This window comes from Dermochelys coriacea, chromosome 6 (assembly GCF_009764565.3).
Source record: "Dermochelys coriacea isolate rDerCor1 chromosome 6, rDerCor1.pri.v4, whole genome shotgun sequence".
NCBI lineage: Eukaryota > Metazoa > Chordata > Testudines > Dermochelyidae > Dermochelys > Dermochelys coriacea.
In genome coordinates this window covers 130,957,302-130,967,185 of record NC_050073.1, presented here as the reverse complement: position 1 = coordinate 130,967,185, position 9,884 = coordinate 130,957,302, and the positions used below count along the sequence as shown (strand labels likewise).

The 9,884-nt window shown below is 45.0% G+C and overlaps 1 long non-coding RNA gene across 1 annotated transcript; it reads left to right on the top strand.

The window, feature by feature from the left end:
* The first annotated feature begins 824 nt into the window (after positions 1-824).
* LOC122460616 lies at positions 825-7,328 on the top strand. Its single transcript, XR_006282040.1, has 3 exons — positions 825-1,062; positions 5,524-5,528; positions 7,318-7,328. It is a non-coding gene; the product is annotated as an uncharacterized LOC122460616 (long non-coding RNA).
* The last annotated feature ends 2,556 nt before the right edge of the window (positions 7,329-9,884 follow it).

Genomic DNA, 9,884 nt, shown 5'->3' with positions numbered 1-9,884 from the left:
CTCATGGTTGCTGAGGCATTTCAGCGACCTGCAGGTAGCCCTGTAGGTCAGCAGAAAAAAGAATTGTAAAGAGAGTTAAGCCTGGGACAGATTTTATTTTTAACTAAGTGTTTAGTGAATGATGCCTTCTCCATTTTCCTGGGGTAGGACTGATACATTGCAATGAAGCATCCTGAATAAGAACAGCTCAGTTTTTTCCCCTGAATGTTTTCTAAAATTTTCTATATCTTTAGATGTAATAACATCATAATTAGTCAGCTAATCATTTCTCGTTTCTAAATTGAATCCATGAGCTATTAATTAAGCTGGACATAAGCAGACAATATATGTTTTAATATGGCTACATGTAAATGTGTACATCTAGGAATAAAGAATGCAGGCCATTCCTACAGGACAGGGAACTCTATCAGCTGCGAACCAGCTGAGTGGTGAACAGCAGAGAGCCTAAAGGAGGGAGTTTGCCTGGGATCTGCCTGAGAGGAGGTACACTAAGGGCTGCATTAGGGAGGCTGTGTTGGTGAGTATCTGAGTGTCAGTTGTGTGGACAGTTTGACAGTTTGACCCTGTTATAATAGCCAGTCAGCTGTGAATCAGCTGAGTGGCAAACAGCAGAGAGGCTAACAGAGGGAGTTTGCCTGGGGAGAGCCCACTGAGGCTTACAACTTGCATGCTTCTCTGAGTACTTACTACAACTCCAGAGGAAGCTCGTAGAAGGAAGGTAATATGGAGGGGGAGCATTCAGCTGTTGTGACCTGCACTGGATGTGCCATGTTTGTCTTTCTTCCACAGGACAGAAGTGACTTTGTCTCTACAAACGACAAACTGGTCTCCATACTGGAAGAGAAGGTTCAAGGTCTGGAGAAACAAATATCGACCTTGCGTTGCATAAAAGAAACTGAAGATTTCCTAGACAGACGTCAGGATATGCTTCTATGGGCACAATGTTCTAAAGATTCAGAGCAGGCCGCGTAGCTGGGACAGGAGGATGGTGAAGAAATTTGGCAGCATGTGACCTCCAGAAGAAGAAAGGGGAGTGTCCATGTACCAGCAACGCAGATACAGGTAAGTAACCATTTTCATGTTCTCTCCCCGGGTACTAATGCAGAGACTGGACTAGATGATACATCTGAGGGAAGGGAACAGAAGGAGACTCCGCCGATTAGAAGGCGTGAGATGCACTGTCCTAGGGATGGGGTTTCCACAACCACCGCTCCCAAGAGGAGGAGGGGGGGGTGGTGGTCGGGGACTCTCTCCTCAGGGGGACTGAGTCATCTATCTGCCACCCCAACCGGGAAAACCGAGAAGTCAGCCATTGCCAAGAGCTAGGATACACGATATGACGGAGAGACTGCTGAGACTCATCAAGCCCTCTGATCGCTACCCCATACTACTTCTCCACGTGGGCACCAATGATGCTGCCAAGAATGACCTTGAGTGGATCACTGCAGACTACGTGGCTCTGGGAAGAAGGATAAAGGAGTTTGAGGTGCAAGTGATGTTTTCATCCATCCCCTCTGTGGAAGGAAAAGGCCTGGTTAGAGACCATTGAATCGTGGAAGTCAACGAATGGCTACGCAGGTAGTGTCAGAGAGAAGGCTTTGGATTCTTTGACTATGGGATTGTGTTCCAAGAAGGAGGAGTGCTAGGCACCACCTAACAAAGAGAGGGAAGAGCATCTTCGCAAGCATGCTGGCTAACCTAGTGAGGAGGGCTTTAAACTAGGTTCACCAGGGGAAGGAGACCAAAGCCCTGAGGTAATTGGGGATGTGGGATACCGAGAGGAAGCACGAGCAGGACAGCATGAAAAGTGAGGGTTCCTGCCTCATACTAAGAAGGCAGGACAAATAGCAAGTTATCTCAAGTGTCTATACACAAATGCAAGAAGCCTGGGAAACAAGCAGGGAGAACTGGAAGTCCTGGAACAATCAAGGACTTATGATGCGATTGGAATAACAGAGACTAGGTGGGATAACTCACATGACTGTACTGTCATGGATGGATATAAACTGTTCAGGAAGGATAGGCAGGGCAGAAAAGATAGGGGAGTTGCATTGTATGTAAGGGAGCAGTATGGCTGGTCAGAGCTCAAGTATGAAACTGCAGAAAAACCTTAGAGTCTCTGGATTAAGTTTAGAAGTGTGAGCAACAAGGGTGATGTTGTGATGGCAGTCTGCTATAGACCACCGGACCAGGGGGAATGAGGTGGACCAGGCTTTCTTCCGGCAACTAAAGGGAGTTACTAGAACACAGGCTCTGGTTCTCATGGGAGACTTCAATCACCCTGATATCTACTGGGAGAGCAATGCAACAGTGCATAGACAATCCAGGAAGTTTTTGGAAAGTGTAGGGGACAATTTCCTGGTGCAAGTGCTGGAGGAACCAACTAGGGGCAGAGCTCTTCTTGACCTGCTGCTCAGAAACCGGGAAGAATTAGTAGGGGAAGCAAAAGTGGATGGGAACCTGGGAGGCAGTGACCATGAGATGGTCGAGTTCAGGAAACTGATACAGGGAAGAAAGGAGACCAGCAGAATATGAACCCTGAACTTCAGAAAAGCAGACTTTGACAACCTCAGGGAACTTATGGGCAGGATCCCCTGGGAGAATAACATGAGGGGGAAAGGAGTCCAGGAGAGCTGACTGTATTTTAAAGAATCCTTATTAAGGTTACAGGGATGAACCATCCCGATGTGTAGAAAGAACAGTAAATATGGCAGGGGACCAGCTTGGCTTAACAGTGAAATCCTTGCTGATCTTAAACACCAAAAAGAAGCTTACAAGAAGTGGAAGATTGGACAGATGACTAGGGAAGAGTATAAAAATATTGCTCGGGCATGCAGTTGTGAAATCTGGAAGGCCAAATCACACCTGGAGATGCAGCTAGCAAGAGATATTAAGAGTAACAAGAAGGGTTTCTTCAGGTATGTTAGCAACAAGAAGAAAGTCAAGGAAAGTGTGGGCCCCTTACTGAATGAGGGAAGCAACCTATTGACAGAGGATGTAGAAAAAGCTAATGTACTCTATGCTTTTTTTGCCTTTGTCTTCACGAACAAGGTCAGCTCCCAGACTGCTGCACTGGGCAGCACAGCATGGGTAGGAGGTGACCAGCCCTCTGTGGAGAAAGAAGTGGTTGGGGACTATTTATAAAACCTGGACAAGCACAAGTCCATGGGGCCGGATGCGCTGCATCCGAGAGTGCTAAAGGAGTTAGCGGATGTGATTTAAGAGCCATTGGCCATTATCTTTGAAAAGTCATGGTGATTGGGGGAGGTCCCGGATGACTGGAAAAAGACTAATGTAGTGCCCATCTTCAAAAAAGGGAAGAAGGAGGATCCGGGGAACTACAGGCCTATCAGCCTCACCTCAGTCCCTGGAAAAATCATGGAGCAGGTCCTCAAGGAATCAATTCTGAAGTACTTAGAGGAGAAGAAAGTGATCAGGAACAGTCAGCATGGATTCACCAAGGGCAAGTCATGCCTGACTAATCTAATTGCCTTCTATGACGATATAATTGGCTCTGTGGATGAGGGAAAAGCAGTGGACGTGTTGTTCCTTGACTTTAGCAAAGCTTCTCCCACAGTATTCTTGCAAGCAAGTTAAAGAGGTATGGGCTGAATGAATGGACTATAAGGTGGACAGAAAGCTGGCTAGATTGTCGGGCTCAATGGGTAGTGATCAATGGCTCCATGTCTAGTTGGCAGCCGGTATCAAGTGGAGTGCCTCAAGGGTCGGTCCTCTGGCCGGTTTTATTCAATATCTTCATTAATGATCTGGAGGATGGTGTGGATTGCACCCTCATCAAGTTTGCAGATGACACTAAACTGGGAGTAGAGGTAGTTATGCTGGAGGGTAGGGATATGATACAGAGGTACCTAGACAAATTAGAGGATTGGGCCAAAAGAAAACTGATGAGGTTCAACAAGGACAAGTGTAGAGTCCTGCACTGAGGATGGAAGAATCCCAAACCCCGCTACAGAATAGAGACTGAATGGCTAGGCAACAGTTCTGCAGAAAAGGACCTAGGGATTACAATGGATGAGAAGCAGGATATGAATCACCAGTGTGCCGTTGTTGCCAAGAAGGCCAATGGCATTTTGGGATGTATAAGTAGGGGCATTGCTAGCAGATTGATGGATCTGATTGTTCCCCTCTATTCGACATTGGTGAGGCCTCATCTGGAGTACTGTGTCCAATTTTGGGCCCCACACTACAAGAAGGATGTGGAAAAATTGGAAAATGTCCAGCGGAGGGCAACAAAAATGATTAGGGGATTGGAACACATGACTTATGAGGAGAGGCTGAGGGAACTGGGATTGTTTAGTGTGGAAGAGAAGAATGAGGGGGGATTTGATAGCTGCTTTCAACTACCTGAAAGGGGGTTCTAAAGAGGATGGATCTAGACTGTTCTCAGTGGACAGAACAAGGAGTATTGGTCTCAAGTTGCAGTGGCGGAGGTTTAGTTTGGATAATAGGAAAACCTTTTTCACTAGGAGGGTGGTGAAACACTGGAATGCGTTACTTAGGGAGGTGGTGGAATCTCCTTCCTTAGAAGTTTTTAAGGTCAGGCTTGACAAAACCCTGGCTGGGATGATTTAGTTGGGGATTGGTCCTGCTTTGAGCAGGGGGTTGGAGTAGATGACCTTCCAAGATCCCTTCCAAACCTGATATTCTATGATTCTATGATCCTTTGAAGCAGTGACTCTGACAAAGAATTGGCTGTCTGGAGGGATAATCAACTGAATGGGGGCTCTTAGTGCGACTCTGTGGCCAAAAGGCCTAATGCGATCCTGGGATGCATAAACAAAGGTGTGACTGGTTCCTCCTGGGGTGCCACCTGGAACTGGGGTACCATTAAGCCCTCTGACCCACGAGCCTGGTCTCCCTTTCACAGTGTGCTGCTGTGACAAGCTGCAGACCCACTCATGGTCCTACACTTCTTCCAGCATTCACAGGTAGGGACACATCCAGCTGCAATTATTTGCAGGTTCTCTGACTAGCCAGTGCATGTGAACCAGCAACAGAGGCTACAGCTAAAATAAACCCCAGTTTCCCAGTCCAGGACCCCAGAACTGTATCATCCTGCCTTGGTCAAAACCCCAACCAGTAGGAATTTATTATCCAGTTTGCCTGCCCCTCAGTTTGGAGAGGAAATGCAACAGCCTTTATTAAATTAAGCTGAGTTTTTTCCCCAGACACTTCACTTAAAGGCATCCTGGATTTAAATTAAAACATAAAACAAGTTTATTAACTACAAAAAGATTTTAAGTGATAATAAACAGATAAAAGCAGATAACCTAGCAAATAAATAAAAACTAGGATTAACCTACTAGAAAGGTAGGATTTGAATTAACAGTCTTTCACCCTGACTGATGATACAAGTAGACTTGCAGACTCTTAAGGGACAAGCTACACTTGCAATGCAGATTGGAATCCCCAGGTTTTTCAAACACAGACTAAGAATATCAGCAAAAAAGAAAAGGAGTACTTGTGGCACCTTAGAGACTAACAAATTTATTTGAGCATAAGCTTTCGTGAGCTACAGCTCACTTCATCGGATGCATTAACTATAGAATATAAGAATGACCATACTGGGTCAGCCAAAGGTCCATCTAGCCCAGTATCCTGTCTACCGACAGTAGCCAATACCAGGTGCCCCAGAGGAAGTGAATTTAATAGGTAATGACCAAGTGATCTCTCTCCTGCCATCCATCTCCACCCTCTGACAAACAGAGGCTAGGGACACCATTCCTTACCCATCCTGGCTAATACCATTAATGCACTTAACCTCCATGAATGTATCCAGTTCTCTTTTAAACCCTGCTATAGTCCTAGCCTTCACAACCTCCTCAGGCAAGGAGTTCCACATGTTGACTGTGTGCTTGGTGAAGAAGAACTTCCTTTTATTTGTTTTAAACCTGCTACGCATTAAGTTCATTTGGTGGCCCCTAGTTCTTATATTATGGGAACAAATAAATAACTTTTCCCTATTCACTTTCTCCACACCACTCATGATTTTCTATACCTCTATCATATCCCCCATTAGTCTCCTCTTTTCCAAGATGAAAAGCCTCTTTAATCTCTCCTCATATGGGACCGGTTCCAAACGCCTAATCATTTTCCAGGTTTCAGAGTAGCAGCCGTGTTAGTCTGTATTCGCAAAAAGAAAAGGAGTACTTGTGGCACCTTAGAGACTAACAAATTTATTTGAGCATAAGCTTTCGTGAGCTACATCCGATGCATCCGATGAAGTGAGCTGTAGCTCACGAAAGCTTATGCTCAAATAAATTTGTTAGTCTCTAAGGTGCTCCTTTTCTTTTTGCTAATCATTTTAGTTGCCCTTTTCTGAACCTTTTCTAATGCCAGTATATCTTTTTTGAGATGAGGGGACCACATTTGTACGCAGTATTCAAGATGTAGGCGTACCATGGATTTATATAAGGGCAATAAGGTATTCTCCATCTTATTCTCTATTCCTTTTTTAATGATTTCTAACATCCCGTTTTCTTTTTTGACGGCCGCTGCACACTACGTGGATGACTTCAGAGAATTATCCACGATGATTCCAAGATCTTTCTCCTGATTATTTGTAGCTAAATTAGCCCCCATCGTATTGTGTATATATAGTTGGGGTTATTTTTTCCAATGTGCATTACCTTACATTTATCCACATTAAATTTCATTTGTCATTTGTTGCCCAATCACTTAGTTTTGTGAGATCTTTTGAAGTTCTTCACAGTCTGCTTTGGTCTTAACTATCTTGAGCAATTTAGTATCATCTGCTAACTTTGCCAACTCACTATTTACCCCTTTCTCCAAATAATTTATGAATAAGTTGAATAGGATTGGTCCTAGGACTGATCCTTGGGGATCACCACTAGTTACCCCTCTCCATTCTGAAAATTTACCATGTATTCCTACCCTTTGTTCCCTGTCTTTTAACCAGTTCTCAATCCATGAAAGGATCTTCCCTCTTATCCCGTGACAACTTAATTTACGTAAGAGCCTGTGGTGAGGGATCTTGTCAGAGGCTTTCTGGAAATCTAAGTACAATATGTCCACTGGTTATGTAAGAGAAATGGCAGCTGCCCGTTTAAGAATAGGGTGGGGGTCCAGTGGGTGAGCCGGGGCTAGAGGGTGATCAGACATGTGTTGCTGCTCCTGGGCACTGAGCAGGGCTCTCTTTCTGGGAAGCTTCTAAAGCAAAAGGTTTGAATTCCCAGAATAAGCCATGTGGGGTGCTGTTGTTTGGGGGCTCCCTTCTGAGGGGGACAGAGGCAGCATCTGCCGACCTGACATGATGAACAGAACTACATCAAAGAGTTTTAGAACAACTTAGTCATGCTCTGTCTAATCCTTCAATCATGGCTTACCCAGATTTCCAGAAACAATTCACCTTGCATAGTGAAGCCTCAAATGAGAGACTTGTGGACGGTTCTGTACCAGCATCAAGAGGGAAAACTCCAGGTGATTGCCTCTGGATCCTGAACTCTAGCACCTACAGAGAAGAACCACCACTTCCATTCTGGGACACCGGAGTTTCTAGTTCTGAAGTGGGCTATAACAGAAAGGTTGAACAATGACCTCTTCTTGCACCTTCATGCAAAGTCTGCAGTGATGACTCACTAATGTAGCTGGGGATATAGGCTAAATTAAATGCTTATAGTCCATAGATGGTGTTTTGTGCCAAGGTGTTCAAAGCACCACAGGTCTGACAGGAGTATTTTGAGAAAAACGAGGCTTACACATAGCTGTGAGTTATTGGTTTTACTGAAGGTTAGTGACCCACCCGCAACGGAGACTTTAAGCTTTGCAGTTACGGAGGCAGGGAACCCAGCACACCGGAGCTTTGCCTGGTACGGAGTCCAACGGAGAGGCAGACAGTTAGTGTTAATAAGCATTATACAAAAGCAGTTTATGAATATAAAATTAGGTGATTTTTAAAGGGGGGCTTTTTACTACCTGGCGAAGGGCTATGCAAAGCAGCTGTGTTTTTTAAGAACTATTTTTATTTTATAAATATGAAGCATCTATTTATGTTTTACAGTAACTTTTTGGCTTGAGAAAGCGGAAGTTTTCTGGCTAGGCCGTAACCAAGTTTTTTACAGTCCCTTACACTCCTCCCCTTGCTTTCTTGAGCGACGCTAAGGACCATGAGGATGCAATGCGGAGGGAAAACCGCACACAGCACTGGGAAACTAGGCCACGACCACAAAGGCTGCAAAACTATAAGGCAAATAAGGTCAATAAATAGGCCTTGAACAAGATGGGCGGCCCAACTCCGTAACGTGAAGAGCCAGGACCAAAACCAGGTGTTTTTTTGCTGTTGGCAGATTTCCACCACCAACTGACGGAGTTGTTGTAATTTGGCCTTAATGGAGGGCCTGGTTTTTGTTACATTAAAGCAGCACATACCAGCAAACTCCTGGCACGGATGGCTGTGTCGGAGTAACAAATAATTAATAGCTAGCCTATTTTGCAGCATTTTTTGGCGTTCTTCGCCAAACTTGTGTGAAAGGAGTGCGAGGACTGTAAAGGTTAGGTTGATAGCTTTTGCAATAGCACACGCAAGGTGTTTTACCGCATGATAGTTATGCACCACTAATTTAGGAATGCCAATTAACGAAAAAGCAAGGGCCGCAGCTTCGGCCTCGGAAAATAATGTTATGTTGGCTTTACAGGTGGAGTCAAGAGGGATGGTGTTTTTTTGGTGGCGGGCAGAGACTTGTGAAAGATGTAAAAAAATGAGGGGGGCCACACAGACAAGACCGCAGGGGCCCCCTGAACTATTGGCTGGAATGAAAGAATAAGCGGTCCTGCCACATAAGAGAAACCATTGTGTGGACAATTTTATATGCCTGTATGCAAATGAAACCTTAGTGCTTTTATTATAGATTAATTTTATATTGGTGTGATTTGCTTTAATGTGCTTGGCATTTATAAAGAACATACAAAAGAAGGCAACAGTTACATTGACTAGACAAAACGAATACATAGACGCGTGTAGATTATATTAGGCGAGATTTAAAGCATACAAATTTATATATGTAATAGTTTTATTAATTGTTTTTAGTAAGGAATAGTGCTGGACGAGGGTCAGGTTTGTGCAGACGCTGATGAAACGGGTTTTCATCACGGCACCCACAACATATGTATGCGGTAAGCAAAACGACATTGCACTAACAGTATTTTGGGCTAACACCAACCACGGATTTACGGAGGAGGTGGTAGCTTTTGCAGCGGTGATTTTTATAAGGAGCGCCGCGACAAACAGGAGAGCGAGACCATGGGGGGATAGTCTTCCCCTTTCGGGAGTATGTATGCCCATTTTTTTTTGTTGGTGAGGACTACGGCGGCCTGCGATTTCTGCTGCGGCACCTTCCACCACGTGTTAGCCAATACGTGCTACTTGGTCTTGCTTCGGGCGCTGGTTTTTAGACCTACGGGAGGTAAAGGGAACAGATTACACAGGGCCTTTCTTTGCTTTTATTGCATTGGCTGCTGCATTTTAGTGGGCGTTGGAGGTTTTAGCCTTTGGGTGGGCGTTTACATGTTGCACGGCCAGAGGGGCTCGTTGGGCATAGTGCAGGAGTTGCTGCCAGAGTGCTGCTCCCCACAGGGGCCGGCCTGCGAGTTTTTAACCTTTTATGAAGTTATTTAGGTTTGGAGGCTTTTGTATAATACCCAGCTGTTTTTATTTATTAATCCCAACGCATGTTGGATTTTTTTTTTTCGGCTAGCGAATTGCTAGGGCTACATAGGGGCATTGGTCCCCTGCCTTTTTTCCGTGTGTGGTCGCCGCGACACATGGAACGGAAGACTTGCCACACTCTCAATATGGGCATGGCAGTTTTTACTTGGCTGGCGGAGCAGAGGGCTCTGCTGGCTTG